The following is a 19,651-nucleotide window of genomic DNA, read 5'->3' on the forward strand; positions in this document are numbered from 1 at the left end:
GAGTTTGGAAAAACAGTGTCAGCTTTCACTTGGCAGCAGAACCTCAATGTCCCCTCTGCACATGTAGCACTTCTTGTTGGCACTCAGCCACTGGTCAGCACACACTTGGTGGAAAAGATGCGTACATGAAAGGCACCTCACATCTTCACCTTCCTCCAAAATAGACAAGCAGATCATACATTTCTCCTCTGTATCTTCCTCAGTCACTTCTCCATCTTGTTTGCAGTGCGGTTTCTTATTTTTGTATTTATGTGGACATGTGCTTCTTTCAATTGTCCCCTGGGATGCTCCATGATTGACATTTCCTCATCTTTCTGGCAAATGAACTAGTTCCTCAAAATTGCCCCTGAAGGGCCCTCTGAATGATGCTCCATCCAGGCCTGATGAGATATAACGAATGTGAGGATAGCCTGCCACGTCAGGAACCATTAGAGGCAGCACTCCATGCTGCAGGAGGTGGAGCGGAGGTGGCGTGTGGTAATGGCTCAGGTGCAAGGCACCAGGAATGTAGGTGGCTGGAGTCACTCCAGCTTCAATGCCCGGCTCCCCGGCAGATCTCTTAGGAGCCTGTCGAGGGTGTGAGGACGTTGTCTGAGGCACAAGAATGTGATGCCCATGACCATAGTTTGGGTGCAGCCTGTAGGCTTGGGGTCGGGGGAGCTCATGCATCCATGCTGGATGCTGCATCCTCTTTCTCCTCTGCATGACTTTGTGTGGGTTCATTCTGTGTGCTGGGCGTGGTGGCCGGATGTGGTGTGAGATGGGCTGGTGCACAGGAGGAAGGAGGTGCTGAAGGATTGGCTCTGCCGTGCTGGCCAAGTGGGTGGGGTTAGGGCTGCCACAGGATGAGATGTTGTCTGAGAAGACATTTGAGATTGGAAAGAGTGCACAGCATGAGGGATAACATAATCCACTTGGGGTGGAGGCTGAGTCTGGGAAGGGGGGTTTCCATGAGAGTGGGGCAGGCAGAGGTTTGGCCTTGAAGTTACCTTGTTAGAGAAGCACAAGGAGGTGGCAAATGATGCTGACATGAAAAGAGAGAAGGCTGAGGAGGGGGCTGGGGCTGGAGCTGGGCAACCAGGCTGTTTCCTTAGCTGCCTATTGACAGTAACTGGCTTGGACGGCCAAAGATTGCCTCTCGAGAAGACACAGGGCAGCAGGGGTCAAATGCAGATGCTTTGTGAAAACCATCACTTCTGTGACTCCTGATCCCGCTGTAGCTCAGATCTTCCGGCAATGCCTGCTGGTCGTGGTAGCTGGTGCTAGAGCCACTATTTCCCCCACAGGGCACCTATACTTGTGGAAGCCTTTACAGGGAGCAGGAAGGGTCACTAAAGGTAGGAGAAGCGGGAACACCAGGGTGGGGAGGATAGTGGTGGTTGGGGGCGGGGTGGAAATGATGGCTGTGCTGCTGAAAGCAACCTGTGTGTGCAAGGTCCAGCCCATGGAGATTTTGTGAATGGGCTCCACAGGGTGACTGCTGGGGACAGCAAGAGGGGAGCTGTGGCCTTGCAGAGGGACCAGTTTCTGTCACAGCACTAGATGCAGTCCGGCTTGATTCATCTCCTATAGAAATACCAGTTGTAGTATTGCTTGTAAGAGTAGCTGAAGTCTCTGATACCGTGGAAGGTTGGCTGCTGGTGACAGCTGAAACAGTATCAGAGGACTGCTCAGAGGCAGATGGATCTGAATTGTTAATGGAAACACTGGTAGTTGGTGATTCCATTCTCACAGAAGTCGTTAGTACTACAGTAGGTTCATATTCATCAACACTGAGGTCCACCAGGTCTGCTGCATTCTGTCTCAAGGGCTGTATCACAGTCAAAATCCTACTGCAGCTCCAGAGCTCCTGTGCTCTACCAGCATGAGAGCCTGAACCTTGACTCCAGTGAGATCTGGAGTGTCCAAGGGCTGAACGAAACCGATAGCTTTCCCCAGCTGTTACACTCTCCACTTCACTGTCAGTTGAGGTAACACTAATTTCTTCACTGGCAGTGACCTGGGAGTGAAGGAAGCTTCTGTCATCACAACATCTTCATCAATACTTCCTGAGGGAGCAGCTGGATTGTTTCGGTGGTTTTCACTTACAGAAATGAACAAATCCTCTTCTCCTTCAGTTGATGAGCTAGAGGACTCATGGCTGAGGTCATTCTCACTGGAACTACTAGAACTGGGTAGTAATGCATATTTTCTTCGGGCTAACACTTCTCATTTTTTTCCTTTGCATTGATAGCCTCTCTTTTTGTTTCTTATCTTCTGTGGGGAATTATTTTTTACAAATTTCTTTCTGCGTGGAAGTCTCCTCATTGAATTGCTATGAAAACAGGGCTTTTTCTTTAACTATCCTGACACAGGTTGTGACTCAGTCTGAAGCCACTTTTGAGACTGTACGCTATGACTTCCACTTTTAGCACTCAAAATGGTCTGGGAATGTCTTATAGAGACTTCTTTCTCCTCATCTGAAGTCACAGTGTCAGACTCTCCAAAATGAAAGCTAGATGGAGAAGAAAGAGAGTTACTTAAGGAAGAATAATTTTCTTCATCACTTGGAGCCTCTAGGTGTTGTATGAGTCCCAACACTCCCTGATTCTCTTTAGCACAGTTCTGCATGTATAAAGGGCTGGCCCGCTGGCTTTTGCACTTTTTCCTCACAATACTTATTTTTTCTTGTTCATGCTGACTACCATTCATGTCCTTCTCTTGTTTTTCGGAATCACCACCCAACTGAGAGAATTCATTCCTCACTTTACTATTAATCATCTCAACTCCTGCAGGAAAACTTTTGGCTGCCCCAATACACTCTGGATGCAAAAGGATCCCTTTCAGACTCTCCTGTGTCTCTGGAGCATCAGAAGGAATCTCACTCTTCATATCCACTATTAAGGTATAGAGCTTGTTGTATTCCACAGTCCATTGAGACATGGGAGACTTTGAAGAAGGCCTTCATTGCTCTGTTGTCAACCTGCACTCCCATGCCCATTCCTCAGCCTATCCCAGGGGAGAAGTCCCTGCCAGGCTTCTGCAGGTGAGGGTGCTTGCAAGCACCTGGACTTCAGTGCATGTGGGCCAGAACCTGGGACCCATGATCCACACTAGCTCAGGCACAGCCCTTACTAATTCCATTTTGGTGGCGGGGGGAGTACCGGCCATTGAACTCGGGACTTTGCACTTTCCAGGCAAGCAATAGAACCACTTAGCTAAATCCCCAGCCCCACTAATTCCATTCTTTTTTACTCTACTCTTTTGCCCAAATCACCTCTCAAAGCTCCTACTTCCTCCTTGAGGGTTTGGATTTTAACATAGAAATTTTGGAGGGACACACATTCAGCGGTCACTGAAGCTACAGGGTCCAAGCAACTTGCCAGAAGCCACTCAATAGAGACTCCACTATCCTGCAAAGCCCCCATCTCAACAAGCATGTCCACAGTTGCCCAGGGAGAAGAAAAGGGAGCGGGGCAGTGCATTGATCCTAAATGCATCAAGGCTGCTGTGCTGTGTCATATTCTCCCTATAGGTATAGGTTATGAGTTGGGACAGGTCACATGGCCATGCCTAACAGCAAGTTGGGGGTGGGAAAGACATCTGAGAACAGGATGTATTCTTTTCCTATAGGTTCTAGAGGAGTTTTGTTTCCCTACAGGGAGCCTTTCTGAGCATTATTGCCCTATCTTCACATGAAGTCTCATTTACCATCACAGCTGTAAACCTTCTGTGTCTTTGCGATCTTTGGCTTCATAGCCTCAAGCTTTGACTCTCTTCTTTGCTGCAAAGGCCTATTTTTAATCTGAATGAGTTACTTCAAGCTTATCATACCATAATCCAAATTTCCTATACCAAAACTTCCACCTCTTCTCTCTACTGACTCATCAATCTAGCCATCCTGGAGGGGCTTTGGAGTTCCTGGCTCTTATGTAGTCTGTGAATGCCATCTTATTCTGTAAATATCTGTTGATCTTCCCATCCTTCTGTCTATTTTCAGTGTCCTTTCTTGTATCACACCCAGGTTCCTGCCGTAGCCTACCAAATGGTGTCTCCTCATCTGTAATTTTTGGCACAAATATAGCTAATTTCTCAAAAATAGATCTAATCATGTTACTTCCTTATGTAAAACTCTTTGAGGATTTCCTGCATCCCACAGAATAAAGTTAATCACATTAAATCCTGAGAAAATGAGACTATTTGAATAGAATGAGATAAGATCTGTACCTGTTCATCATAAGTTAGTTAACTTCACTGACTCTTGGTTTTCCAATTAGTGATGGGAAGATCATACTTGCCTCACAGGGTTCCTTTATATTTTGAACCTGTCATGTGTCTGCCATCTGGTCAGCTGAGACTCTGGGCAAGTCATTCTCACATTTGCTCCAGAATCTGGGCCAGTGGGGTGGCCACCCCATCTCTGACCTCATCACCACCTGCTCTCCTCCTTGCCTACTCTATTATGCCATACTTTCTGTCACTCTGGTAGGGGCTAAAGAAAGCTATAGAGATTCTTTCCCCACCAGTGAAGTATTTGACTTTAGACGTATTTGCCACAGCTGGTCATATAGCTTCTTCTAATATTAAAGCCAAGAGGCAAACAGTCAAAACTACTATGTGAGTAGCATTAATGATTGTTCTGTTATGTTCTGGTAGTTACTCATATTCTTGAATATTCATATTCTTGGGATCACCTTTGTTCAGTCAAGCTCTGATACTTGGACTCCAAATGACCATGGTTCAGTCAACTTCATCAGGTTTTTTTTTTAGCTTTCTTCAAAAAAGGGTGTAACATACAATAATTTTAAGAACATCAATAACCTCTACTGGAAACAGCTGAAAACCAAGCAGTTCTCCTCATGTTTTTGCCCCCACCTCCTCTGTAGACACCCTGTGGTCTTAGCACTCAAGCAGAGGGGGAGGCAGCTCGACCTCCTCCAGATGGGGTGGACTGAGGTTTGCCTGTAATGATGTCACATTTTCTGAGATGAGTCCTCCATATGAGAGACAGCAGATTTGGCAAGCAGTTGTTCTAAAACCAATACTAAACAGTTATCACCAGCCGCTCATTGCCATGGAACAGAAGCTTGAGCAGATCCCAGGCTTGGTTGTATGGGCCACAAAACAGAGCACACAGGGCTCCAATATCTAAAGTTTTTATTTGTAAAAGCTGACAATTATATTTAACTGTGTCTTGCAGCATTTCTTTCAACACTGCAGGCCAACACCATGAAGTGTGGGTCTAAAGTGATTATCCCATGTTTTAGTCCCAGCTGACTACCTTCTTGTGTATGAAGCACCTACCTCTTCTTCTGGCTTTTGCTGCCTCTCAGATATCCTTTACCTTGATGTGAGGGGCTCTGTGTTGTCTGTGTTTCTCTTTCACTCTGAGTGGCCTTACTGAGCAGGCAATTGATTGTGAGATTCAATCCTCCATAATGGGCACCAATTACTGGAAACCCATGAAATGTCACCAGAAACCTCTGCAGTAGACTCCAGTCTCCTGCTCAGTGTACTGTGCAAGCCTGAAGAGAAAAAAAACTAAAAGACAGAACTAAGAGAGACAGCGTCATCACCCTGGCTTGGACTCAGAGCCACCTCTGCTGTGTGGCCCGGCCCAAACTATGGGCCTCCTCTGGAACTGCACCGTTTCCAAAGGCACCAGTGATTGGCTCTGACACAGCTCCAGGCAGGTGAGTTTTGTGTCACAGCCCCAGCTTGGACTCAAAGCCACCTCTGCTGCATGGCCCAGCCCAAACTACGGGCCTCCTCTGGAGCTGCGCCATTTCCAGCAGGCACCACTGATTAACTCTGACACAGCACCAGGAGGTTAGCCATTTTTCATGCCCCACCCCTGGCTATGAGATCCCCTGATTGAGCCAGTCCTTGGACGCACTCTGCAGAGGAATGGCGGGCTATAAAGGGTGCTGACCCCATTACGTTCCTGATTGTATTGATAGGGATGAGGGATAGGGATTGATTTGATGAGTTGTTTTCTCAATTAGGAAAATGAAAAGGTCTATAAGTCATTAGAGAATCAAAGACTGGGACGCAAGGATATCAGGAAGATTTAATGACCCAGAGATTGAATCAAGGGCAACCCAACAGCAAAAATAAAGATGAGAAAACACTTAAGCAAGCCACAAAAACAGACTTCCAGTCCACCAATGGCAAACAGTAGGGCAAAAGAGGATGAAAAATCAGTGAAGCTGCAGGACACTCAGAACTCTCAGCCCAGGAAGTAAAAAAACTGATCAGTCAAGCTCTAGAAAAATTCAAAACAGAAATTATTTCCCAGATAAACATATAGATGGTGAGCAAAATGAAAGACTTGATTCAAGATTCCAGAACAGAAACTGACAAAATAATAGATGAGCTTAGGAACATAACAGAAATGATGAAGGCCCAGAATAAAAAAGAAATGGAAACAATGAACACGCAATATAGGAAAGAAATGGAATCCATTAAACAGATTCAAACAGATATCCAGGAGATTAAAGACTCCATTGAAAGTGTACACAACAGAATAAAAGAATGCAAAGATAGGATCTCATATATAGAAGATAAGATTGTAGTCAATGACGATGAAAAGAGAAGTCTCTTAAAAACAGTAAGGGAGCACGAGAAATCTATCCAGCAACTCCTAGATGATGGAAAGAAGAATAGCATAAGACTGATAGGAATCCATGAAGTACCAGGAGAAAATGCAAATGACTTAAAAAAGCTGTGCAAAGAATTAAGACAGAAAACTTCCCAAACAGAGGGGAAGAATTAGACATACAGATAAGAGAGGCATATAGGACACCAACTAGCCCTGATAAAAAAAAATCTACACCTAGACATATAATCAAGATCCCAGAAACCCAACAGAAGAACAAAATACTACAAGCAGTAAGAGAAAAGAAACAAATCACATGCAAAGGAAAGCCCATCAGAATCACAGCAGACTTTTCAACACGAACCCTCAGGTCAAGGAGAGCCTGGAGTGAGGTATTTCAAGTCCTAAAAGAAAACAAACTACAACCAAGACTGATGTATCCTGCAAAACTCTCTTTCAAAATGGACGGAGAAATAAGATACTTCCATGACAAAGAATACCTGAGAAACTTCATGAACACTAAACCAGCACTACAAAGATTTTAAACAATATCCTAGAAAAAGACAACAAAGATCACAACACCAGGAGGCCCAGCAGAGCAAATCAAATAACCAAGGCAAGAAATTAAAAGGAGAGGACAAAAAATAAAAAGAGTCAATAAAAGGACAATAACATGACAATAATAAGTCAATACATATCAGTTATAACTATCAATGTCAATGGTCTCAATTCACCAATCAAGAGAAATAGATTGGGAGAATGGATTAAGAAGCAAAATCCAACAATATGTTGTATACAAGAAACACACCTAGTGCAAAAAGAAGCCCATTGACTGAAAGTGAAAGGATGCAAAACAATTCTCCACGTGACAGGAGCACAGAAAAAAGCAGGGGTAGCAACCTTATTCGCAGACAGAGCAAATTTTAAACCAAAACTGATTAAGAGACAAAGAAGGCCACTACATTCTTGTAAAGGGAACAGTCCAAGAGGAAGAAATGACAATCATAAACATATATGCACCAAATATAAATGTCCCCAACTATATAAAACAAATATTAAGTAACATGAAAAATCAAATAACCACTAATACAATTGTAGTGGGGGATCTGAATACCCCACTATCAAAAATAGACAGATCATCTAGGCAAAAAATCAACAATGAAATACTAGAACTGAACCAAGCTTTTGAATGCATGAACTTATTAGATGTCTGTAGAGTGTTTCACCCCATAAAATCAGAATATATATTCTTTTCAGCTGCACATGGATCATTCTCCAAGATAGATCACATACTAGCTCACAAAACAGGTTTGAATAAATGCAAAAGAATTGAAGTTATTCCCTGTATATTATCAGATCACAGTGCAGTAAAGCTGGAGATCAGTAGCATAAGAAACCATAGGAACTTCACAAACACATGGAAATTGAACAGAACTCTCCTGAACAATCAATGGATCACAGAGGAAATTAAAGAAGAAATCAGACAGTTTTTTACAAATAAACAAAAATGCCAGTACAACATGCAGGAATCTGTGGGACACAATGAAAGCAGTTCTATGTGGAAAATTCATAGCACTGAATGCTCACATTAGGAAAACAGAGCAAGCTCAAATAAACAACCTGATGATGACTCTTAGACTCCTAGAAAAACAAGAGCAAGAAAAACCCAAAGCTTGAACAAGAGAGGAAATTATAAAGATTAGAGCATAAATCAATGCAATGGAAACTAAGAAAATGATACAAAAAATAAATGAATTGAAGAGTTGGTTTTTTGAAAGAATAAATAAAATTGATAAACCCTTTGCAAGCCTTATCAAAAAAAGGAAAGAAAAGGCTCAGATTCATGCAATCTGGAATGAAAAAGGCGAAGTCACAACAGATCCCACAGAAATCCAGAGGATCATTAATACATACTGTGAGAACCTGTACTCTAATAAAATGGAAACCACAGAAGAAATAGACAGATTTCTAGATACTTATGAATTACCAAAGTTGCACGATGAAGATTAAAACATTTTAAACACCCCAATCACAATCAGTGAAATTGAAAATGTAATTAAAAACTTACCAACAAAGAAAAGCCCAGGTCCTGATGGATTCATTGCTGAATTTTACAAGACATTTAGAGAAGATCTACTGCCATTACTCTTCAGACTTTTCAATGAAATTGAAAGAGAAGCAATACTTCCAAACTCATTCCTGGAAGCAAATATCACTTTGATTCCCAAACCTGTGAAAGATGTAACTAAAAAAGAGAACTACAGGCCAATCTCCTTAATGAATATAGATGCAAAAATCCTCAGTAAGATACTAGCAAACAATACAGAGGATCATCAAGAAGGTCATACATCCTGACCAAGTTGGATTTATTCCAGGGATGCAAGGATGGTTCAACATACATAAATCAATAAATATAATACACTATATTAACAAAGTCAAGGACAAGAACCACATGATCCTCACAATAGATGCAGAAAAAGCATTTGACAAAATTCAATCCCCATGCATGATAAAAACTGCAAAAAATTGGAATAGATGGTCTGTGTCTCAACTCAATAAAGGCTATCTATGAAAAACCAACAGCCAACATCATATTAAATGGCCAAAAACTGAAATCAGGAAAAAGACAAGTATGCCCACTATCACCACTCCTCTATGACATAGTTCTGGAAACATTAGCCATAACAATTGGACAAGAGAAAGAAATTAAAGCAATAAAGATCAGAAAGGAAGAAGTTAAACTGTCATTATTTGCTAATGATATGATACTCTACATTGAAGACCCAAAAAACTCCAACAAAAGACTTCTCAACTTAATTGACATTTTTAGCAGAGTAGCTGGATACAAGGTCAACACCCAAAAATCAATAGCCTTCTTGTACACAAATAACAGACTCACTGAGAAAGAAATTAGGGAAACAATTCCTTTCACAATAGCACCCCAAAAAATGAAGTATCTAGGAATCAATCTAACAAAAGAAGCAAAAGACCTCTACACTGAAAACTACAGCACTCTGAAAAAAGAGATCGAGGAGGGTATAAGAAAATGGAAAGATATCTGGTGCTCCTGGGTAGGAAGAATCAACATAGTGAAAATGGCCATACTACCAAAACTGCTATATAGATTCAATGCAAGGCCAATTGAAATCCCAACACTATACTTCACAGAACTAGAAAGAAGAATCCAAAAATTCATTTGGAAACATAAGAGACCTAGAATAGCAAAAGCCATCCTAGGCCACAGACACTGGCAGTGGGTATAACAATTCCCATTTTGAAACTATACTACAAAGCCACTGTGATAAAAACAGTATGGTACTGGCAAAGAAACAGACCTGAGGATCAGTGGAACAGATTAGAAGACAACTCCAGATGCACAGCTACCTCATCTTTGACAAAAGAGCTGACAGTCCCCACAGGAGGAAAGATAGCCTCTTTAATAAATGGTGTTGGAAAAACTGGATCTCAACCTGCCAAAGATTAAAACTAGACCCTTATCTGTCACCATGCACTAAATTAAAATCCAAGTGGATTAAAAATCTAAATATAAAAACAAAAACACTAAACTTGCTGGAAGATAAGTTAGGCAGAACTCTGGAAGACATTGGCATAGGAAAAGACTTTATGAACAAATCCTCAGTAGCACGGGAACTAGCAGGAAGAATCAACAACTGGTATCTCATCTTATTAAAAAGCTTCTGCACTGCAAAAGACACCATCAACAGAACTAAGAGACAACCTACAATGTGGGAAAAACTTTTTACCAGCTGCTTCTCAGACAAAGGACTATGATCTAAAATATATAAAGAACTCAAAACAACCAGCCTCCCCAAATATAAAGACCCAGTTCTAAAATGGGCATCTGAAATGAACAGACATTTCTCAGACAAAGAAATAAAAGCAGCAAGTAAATATATGAAAAAAATGCTCCACATCACTGGTCACTCGCGAGATGCAGATGAAAACAACACTGAGATTTCACCTCACCCCACAAAGAATAGCTGCTATCAAGAAATCACACAACAATAAATGTTGGAGCGGTTGTGGGGAGAAAGGAACCTTTCTCCATTGTTGGTGGGAGTGCAGACTGGTGCTACCACTATGGAAGTCAATATGGAGATACCTCAAAGAACTAGGATTAGAGGTTCCATTTGACCCAGCCATCCCTCTGCGGGGTATCTTTCCAAAAGAATTAAAAAAATCATAACACAGTGATATATGCGCACCCATGTTTATAGAGGCACAGTTTGTTATAGCTAAAACTTGGAAACAGCCCATCTGCCCATCACTTGGAAACTGGATAAAGAAGATGTGTTTTTTCTATAAAATGGAATACTGCTCAGCCACAAAGAATGAGAAAGTAGATTCATTCATAGGTAAATGGGTACATTTTGAGGATATACTCCTAAGTGAAATAAATAAGTCACACCTATGCAAATACTGAATAGTTTCTCTGGTGTGAAAAACTAAAATAGTACTCAAGATCCTAATGGGACAATTAATAATGTGAAATTGGAAGAAAAGGACCAAAGGTGTAGAGACAGTGAGAAGGATAGGGAAAGGGGAATAAGGGAAAAGGAAAAAAATATGAGAAAATGTAAAAATGGAATTAAAGTGTTTGAAGGTGGAGAGGGGAGGAAGGGGTGAAGGGAGGGTGGGGACAAGGGGAAAAATGGGAACCAAGACCTGGCCTGTAAAGGTACAAGATCCCAGTAATGAATGTAACTGTACTGTCTACCTAGAATGTACCAATAAATTCAATTAAAAAAAAGAACTAAGAGAGACAGAAAGCAGGTAGCCAGGATGCCCAGTGCCAGTGCAACCAACAAAGGCACTGACCAGTCCAAGCTACTGATTTCTATGGTAATCAATTGGATTAAAGATAAGCTACATTCAAGGGCAAGACTATGTGAAAAAATGCACAGTCATGCAGTTTTCATAGAAATTAATGGAGACAAGGCTTGTAAAGGACAAGACAAAGCATTCTCAAATTAGGAACAGAATAGACAAAATATGTGGTTGTAATTAGAGGACAGCTGGACTCACTTCTGAAAACAAGCCAGTTGTGGGGTTAATTCTTCATGGCTTGCAATGCTTGCAGCCTGCTTTGGCCATAATCAATATTGCAGTCTCCCACAGAACTCAAGAATAGATGCTCCAAGATGCTGTAACTAGAAGGCATACATACAAATTATACTCCTCACAGTTGAGGACATGGAGAGACCTAGAAGGATGTGACATACCCACCTTGCAGCTTTGGCATCTTGGCCTTGGCATGGCCACTCTTGAACTCTCATGATTTCTCCCAGCAAAGCCCACCATCCATCCTGTATTTTCTTAGGCATTTATATCTCCATTAATTCTCTATGTACCCTTCAAGATATAACACCTTCCCTAATTCATTCCTTAGAATTAGAGGCACTCTTCTCCCCGTTCATCCATGTCTCATTTATAGCATAGCTATTCTTTACTGGATTACTTGTCTGTCTCCTTGTAGGATTAGATTTACTTGAGTATGGCAATGACATCTTCTGCATATTGTATTTCCAATCTAGCAGGTGATTTAGTGGAACTGAATGAATCTGTGTCTGAATGACTGGACAAAACCAATTCCCACAGCCACACAAACAGGCAGTGGCAAAGTTCATACTCAACCCCAGATCTCCTGATGTATTTTTAAAAATAGGTTCTCATTATGTTACTTAGGCTGACTCTAAACTCCTGGATTAAAGTGACCCTCCTGCCTCACTCTCAGTGTAACGGACACAATAGGCATCAATAGGCATGGACTACTATGCCTGGCTAGGGTTTCTAATTTTTGTTCTAATCATTTTCTATTGAATTTTATTCAGTTTGCAATTTTTCAGTCTCTTGCAAGATTGTATTCCATGCTTGTAATCTTGGCCATAAGAGATTGTTTCTTATCAGAATTTCCTCCACTGATCTTCATTAGGTTTGCCAACCAGCTTTGTCTGCTTCTCATTTGGTGCTGGTATCATATTCTTATTCAACATGGATATTCTTTCTAAATATAAGAATTTTTAATCTATTTTGTTGCCTTTTTAGTGTAAATGCTACAGAAAATAAATAGGTTAATTCTAGATTGCAATTTGACAGTTTTTGAAGTAAGGGGTTCTAAATGGCTTTGGGGGCTTAATGTATTACAGAGACTGAGTTACTCTTGAGATGCTCTGGATGAAAATATTTTCAAACTGTAAAGCAGCTTTCAGGTAATCTGTGTAATGAGCACTATGTTGGTGAGTAGTGGGTGCTAAATAAGAATTTGATGAGCAAATGAAGACTCCCCTCCCCTCCCAGAAAAATGATTATAAAGAAAATGTATTTGTGCCTTTCTAGATAACACACAGCCCACTTTTAACTTATTGTATAATACTTTTACATCTATTATTTCATGTTGTCCTCACAACAAGCTGTTTTGCAGTCACAGATTTTTATCCTGCATGCTAATGAGTGCTATGTTAGGAGTACATGTACCTGTAACCTCAGCACTTTGGTAGGTTGAAGGAGGAGGACAAGTTTGAGCCCTGCTGGGCAATTTAATGACTTAGTGAGACCCTATCTCAAAAACAATTTTAAAGGGCTAGGAATGTAGCTCATTGTGAAGGGTATTGTTCAATCTCTAGTGCTGATGGATGGATGGATGGATGGATGATAGATAGATAGATAGATAGATAGATAGATAGATAGATAGATAGATAGACGGACAGATAGGGACTGTGGGTAATTACTTAGTGCATTCTGTGCCTTACTAGCAACAGGCCCATTGTGCCGTCTTCCTTGGTCAGTACCTTACCCCCAACCACCTCTATCAATCTCAAACCCTCTTGGGTGCCTCTTTTTTACTTCTGTAAGGGTCTCAGATTTTTCTTGTACTCAAATTGCCATGTTTTGAATAGATGGGTCCAGTTGTGAAAACCATGTCAGTAAACCCTTGTCTAGCAGATATTCTCAGTCCAGGCCTCACTTATTCTATAAATCTATACTTTCTACTATATGCCAAGTACTGTGTAAGCTTGGTGGGAAAAGCACAAACAGAGATACTTTTAAGGTTCCCTCTCAAACTTTGTTTAGGAAATTTTGGGGCATTATTCACATATTTCCCATAGTTCCTTTATACATAGCTTCTTGAAGATTGTCTAAGTGCTGTCACATATAACATGACCCTCTCTTACATATTCTTCACCCTTGCATAATAGTTCTTTAAATTCAACTTCATGGGAGCAGTCAAATATATCCAACAGTGGGTTTTATTTTAGCTAGACCCATAGAGTGCTTAGATTAGAAAGACCCTTAAGTAGCATTTTGCAATTGAAATAAGGCCACCTTGCCCCTCCAGGGAAATTTGACCAAGGTCCAGAAATGGCAATTGGCTAATCAAGGCACTGTGACAAGTCAGTGCTCTTTGGCTATCCTAGTCAAATGAACTTTCTAATTTTTATTTCCATCCTTTTAGCCCTTTCTCTTCATTTGATGATAGGACCATGTTCTCCATCCCTCATTAGATCCAATTACAGAGACAAATATCTAGGTTTCCAAGATTTCAGGGTGTTTGTGTTCCAGGCTCCCATGAAAGATGATGGGGATTTTTTATTCTGCAGTAACATGCAGATGTGCAGTTTGAATCATTCATAATAGGAATTATAAAACCCTCCTAATGTAGTGAGGAGGCCAGGCCAAGGTGGAATGCTAGCAGGACTTTCATTTGGAGATTTTCCCAGAATGGTGGCTTTTGGTAAGCAGGTGTGTGAGTAAGGAGCAAAGAGAGTCCTAATAAGGCTGAATCAAACTTCTGGACTTTTTTATGGCTCACCTCAAAGAGAGATGGAGATCCTAGGTGACATGTGTTGTTAATTTTTATTGTTATACTTACTGGCATTACATGTAGGAGTTTCACTGTCTTCTTGACAAGAAAAATGCAATTAGCATGATTGGGAACCTGGGCTAGAGGGGAAGTTCATCAAGCTCTCCTCATAATTCACAGCTTTCAGGAGAAGTGCCTTTCTTTGAAAGGGGCAATGTATCACCCCACCTCTAGTGGCCAGGTGGAAGCTGAGACCCTGAAGTTAATGGGGCAGCAAGGGCCTAGGCAAGGACAAGAACAGGTGGCTCTCTCTCACCAAACTTATCAGTTTTCTATTGAGATTTCCCTACTGTCTGTCTTGACCTTTAATGTTCCATGCTCTGAGAGGTCATTTAGGGTAAGAATTATAGTCCTGCCAGAAAATCAGGATTGTATTTACTAATTAATTAGAGTGATTGTGACCGTATGCCTTGGGGCTTGTGAAGCCCACTCTCAAGCTGGCTAGGGCATGACTCTTTGAGAGAGTGTTTATATGCACAGCTCAGGAAGAGGGCATGCCTGAGGTTTTATGTAAGTGTATGCAAGGTCAGTGAATCTAAGAACCCTAGAGACTCACCTGTGCTTGGGGCAAGGGGAAACTAAAGATAGTTAACTGCATCTAGGGCTTTTAAAAGAAGGGACATTGAGGCAGGTGTAAAAGGATGTGCTGACAGACATAATTTCTTGGACTGGAAGAAAAATTATATCTTGTTTGTGTTTTCATATTCTCCTATGTTAGTATATGGTTTGTTGTAGTATCTAGAGCACCTTCATTTATGTTTTATTCTTTTATCTCTTCTATAACTTCAAGAAAAATTATTTCCCCATGTTAAAAAAGTAAGAAACAGAATGTTATTGATGACTTATGAAGGATAACCTACTAGAATATACCCATATTGGTTCTTGAAGCCAGTTATTATTTTGATCTTTTGCTTTTTCTCTTACTAATTAATGTAATTCTAGTCTCACAACCATGAAGCATTGTGTTTCATAACTATGATTCACTGACTTACAAAAAAAACCAAAACCCCTTTGTTTGAAGTAGTGCATCTCTGCCAAAGAACTTATAATTGAGATCATACAGTAATTGTCTTTCTGTTTTAGTTTACTTTTATGTAGCTTAATATCTTCCAGGTTCATCCATGTTGTCATTCATGTTATTACAGAATTTCCTTCTTTTGGAAGGCTGAATATATTCTGTTTTATCTATACCACCTTTTCCTTATCCATTTTTCCACTGATGAACACTTAGGTTGATTCAGTATCTTGGTTATTGTGTATAATACTGCAATAAACATGGTAGTGCAGATGTCTTTTTGCTATATTAACTTCATTTCCTTTGGATACATATTTAATGGAGGGATGACTGGATCACCTAGTAGTTCTAGTTTTAATTTTTTTGAGGAACCTTGATAGTATTTTCTGAATGACTAATTTGTATTCCCACCAACAGTATATAAGAATTGCCTTCACATTTTTGCCAATACTTAACTTTGGACTTTTTGATAATAATTGTCCTAACAGGTATGATGGGATATCTCATTATGATTTTACTTTGCATTTCCCTGATGATTAGTGAGGATGAACATTTTTTCATATACTTGTTTGCCATTTATATGTCTTTTTTTTTTAACTGGGGATCAAACTTAGGACTTTGCACTTATAAGGCTGGCTCTGTGCCACTGAGCTAAATCCCCAGCTGTATGCCTTCTTTTGAGAAATTTCTATCCCAATTATTTGTCCAGTATTTTGCTAGGTTAGTTGTTTTCTTGATATTGAATTATTTTCATACTTACATATTTTGAATATTAACCCTTTATGAGATATGTAATTTGTAATTTTTTTCCTATTCTGTAGATCCTCTCTTCACTCAGGTGATTGATTTCTTTGCTGTGTGGAAGCTTTTAAATTTGATGCAAGAAATTTGTGTGCTTTTACTTTTGCTGTTGGTACTTTTGGGTTCATAGCCAAAATAATCATTGCCTGGGCCAGTGGTGGCAAACTTCTGGCACATGTGCTGCAGCAGGCACCAATGCTCTCTCTGTTGGCACAGAAGCCAAGTCATCATGTTGATTTTCTAAACTAAAACCTCAGTATTCAGGTTTAATTGCCGTGTTGGCACTTTGTGATGAATAAGTGGGTTTGGGTTGCTATTTGGGCACTTGGTCTCTGAAATATTCACCACTCGCCTAGGTCAATAATGTTAAGAAACTTTTCTCCTCTTTTCTTTTAGTAGGTTTACAGTTGCCAATCTAGATTTATATACTTAATACATTTCCAGCTGGTATTTGCATATAGTATGAGATGTGGGCCCAGTTTCATTCTTCTGCATGTGAGTAGCCAGTTCTCCCAGCACTATTTAATGATGAGACTGCTTTTTCTCTACTGTGTGTTTTAGCCAGTTCTTCTTGAAGCCAGTTGTTGAGGATCAATTGACCATAAATGTACAGCTTTATTTCTGGGCTCTGAGTTCTCTTCCATTGTCTTGACTTCTATATATGTCTGTTTCTGTGTTAGTACCATGCTGGTTAATTAATTAATTAATTAATTGTGGTAGTGGGGATTGAAGTCAGGTCCTTGCACAGAGCTACACCACCAAATTCCACCCTTTGAAATTTTGATTTTGACAGAGAGTCTTGCTAAGTTGCCTACGATGACCTCAAACTTGTGATCTTTCTTGCCTCAGCCTCTAGAGTAGCTGGAATTATAGGCATGTGCCACTGTGCCCACTACTATGCTCTTTGAATTGCTATAATGCAAATTTGAATGCAGACAATATGATGACTTTTTTTCCCCTGCAAGATTTATTTTACTCGAGGTCTTTTGTGTTTGGGATTATTTTTACTATTTCTGTGAGAAATGATTTTTGAATTTTGATAGGGATTGTATTGAATCTTTAGATTGCTTTGGGTAGCAGGGACATTTTAACAGTATTAACTCTCCCAATTCATGAACACAGAATAACTTTCTATATATTTGTCCCTCCACTTTTTTCATCAATGTTTTATAGGATTCAGCAAATTTGTTCCTATGTTTTGATGTTACTATAAATGGGATTTTTTCTTGATTTATTTTTCAGATGTTTATAAAAAAGTTATTCATTTTTGTGTATCAGTTTTAACCTGCAACATTACTAAATTTTAATATTTAGTTTTTATTGTGAGTTTTGGAGTCTTCAGTGTATAAAATCATGTCTTCTACAAGTGAAGACAATTTTATTCCTTACTTTCCAATTGGACAAATTTGTTTATCTTATTTAATTGCTCTAGTACTATAATGAATGAAAGTGGCAAGAGTAATTATCTTTGTCTTGTTCCTGATCTTCAAGGAAAAGCTTTTAGCCTCTCATTTTTCAGTGTAATGTTACCTGTGGACTCCTTGTAGGTAGCTTTTATTAGATTGAAGTATATTCCTTTCACACCTAATTGGTTAGGAGCTTTTATCATTAGAAGATGTTGAATTTTATCAGATACTACTTCTTTATCTGTTAAGATGATCATATGATTTTTACCCTTCGTTCAGCTAATATGTTATATATATATCACATGTATCAATTTGTTTATGTTAAACCACCCTTGAATCCCAGGAATAAATCTCGCTTGATCCTAGTGAAGGATCCTTTTAATGTGATATTAAATTCAGGATTCTTGTATTATATGGGGTATTTTCACTACTCTACAAATCCTCTGTGTTTTTTCATTCCTCCTTCTCTCCAACCACAGACAACCACTGATCATTTTACTATCTCCACGGTTTTGCTTATTTCAGAGTGTCATATAGTTGAAACTATCCAGTAGGTAGCTGCCTTAGTCTATTGTCTAACACAGTGATGACAAATCTAGACTCCGGTACCTATACTGCAACCAAAAACTCACTTATTTATTGCAAAGTGCCACCACTGCAATTAAACCTAAATACTAAGGTTTTAGTCTAGAAGAGAACAGCTTATGCACTTGGCTTGCATGCTGACACATGGGGCTGTACATGCCTGCTGTGGCACATGTGTCATAGGCTCAGCACCGCTGTCTAACAGAACATCTAGGACCTGCTACAATCATTTATAGAGGAAAGTTAATTCATTCCACAGTTCTAAAACCTGGAAGTTCTAAATCAGGGGGCTGCTTACGTGGGCAAAATCTTATTCTTGTCAGAATGTAGCTGAAAGAAGGGCAAGCAGAAGAGTCAAACCACAGGAGTGGTGACATAGCTTTATATCAACCTGTTCTTACAATGACTAATCCAGTCCTGAGAAAGTGAGGACTCAGTCACTACCACACGAATTAACCTAGACCTGCAAGAAAGGCATTAATCCCTCTTAATTCTAATCACCTCTTAAATACTTCTACCAATCCAACCACAATGACAGTCAGATTTCTATATGAGTTTCAGAGGGACACGTGATACTCAAACTGCGTTTTCAAATTGACTTCTTTCACTTGGTAATATGCATTTATGGTTCCTCCATGTCTTTTCATGGCTTAATAGCTCATTTATTTTTAGTGTTGAATAAGAGCTCATTTATATTTACTGCTGTAGTCTGGATGTACCTCAGTTTTTTTTTAATCTATTCACCTACTGAAGGACATCTTGGTTGCTTCCAAGTTTTAGCACTTATGAGTAAAGCTGTTATAAACATCCATGTGCACATTTTTATGTAGAAATGAGTTTTCACCTCCTTTGAGTAAATGCCAAAGAATATAATTGCTGGATCATATGATACAAGTATATTTAGTTTATAAGAAACTGCCATACTGCCTTCTAAAATGGCCGTACCATTTTATATTCCCACCAGCAATGAATGAGAGTTCATATTCACACTCTCACCACAGTTTAGTTTGGTCAGTGCTCTAGATTTTGACCATTCTAAGAGACATGTATTATTGTTTTACTTTTTTTCCTGCATGATGTGATGTGGCGGTCCAGCAGTCACAACACTGACATGCCTCAGTTGGGGAGTGAGGATTGAGAAAGGAAAGAACACTCAAGCCTGAGTGGAGACCAAAAGAAGTCTGACTTATTTCACAGAAACAGCTCATTTTAAAGGCTCACATCAAAAGGAAGCTTTTAAGGGCACACAACAACCAACAGGAAGCACGAAGCAATTGTTTTTATCTTTATGTAAAGACCGGATTTCCTGACTCTTACAGATAACATCAGATCTTTGGCTACCAAGTTCCTGTTATGGCAGGGTCAAAGAACAAAACAAGTTTAAC

General features: G+C 39.9%; 1 protein-coding gene and 1 pseudogene across 3 annotated transcripts in view; one reads left to right on the plus strand and one right to left on the minus strand.

The window, feature by feature from the left end:
* The window catches only part of Cacna1e (calcium voltage-gated channel subunit alpha1 E), a 397,594-nt gene that overhangs the window by 270,909 nt on the left and 107,034 nt on the right, over positions 1 to 19,651 (plus strand). The gene's annotated exons all lie outside the window — the stretch shown is intronic.
* Positions 19 to 2,922, minus strand: LOC104866384 (annotated as a pseudogene).

Source organism: Fukomys damarensis, unplaced genomic scaffold (genome assembly GCF_012274545.1).
Source record: "Fukomys damarensis isolate Sample0158 unplaced genomic scaffold, DMR_v1.0_HiC HiC_scaffold_11, whole genome shotgun sequence".
In the NCBI taxonomy this organism is placed as follows: domain Eukaryota; kingdom Metazoa; phylum Chordata; class Mammalia; order Rodentia; family Bathyergidae; genus Fukomys; species Fukomys damarensis.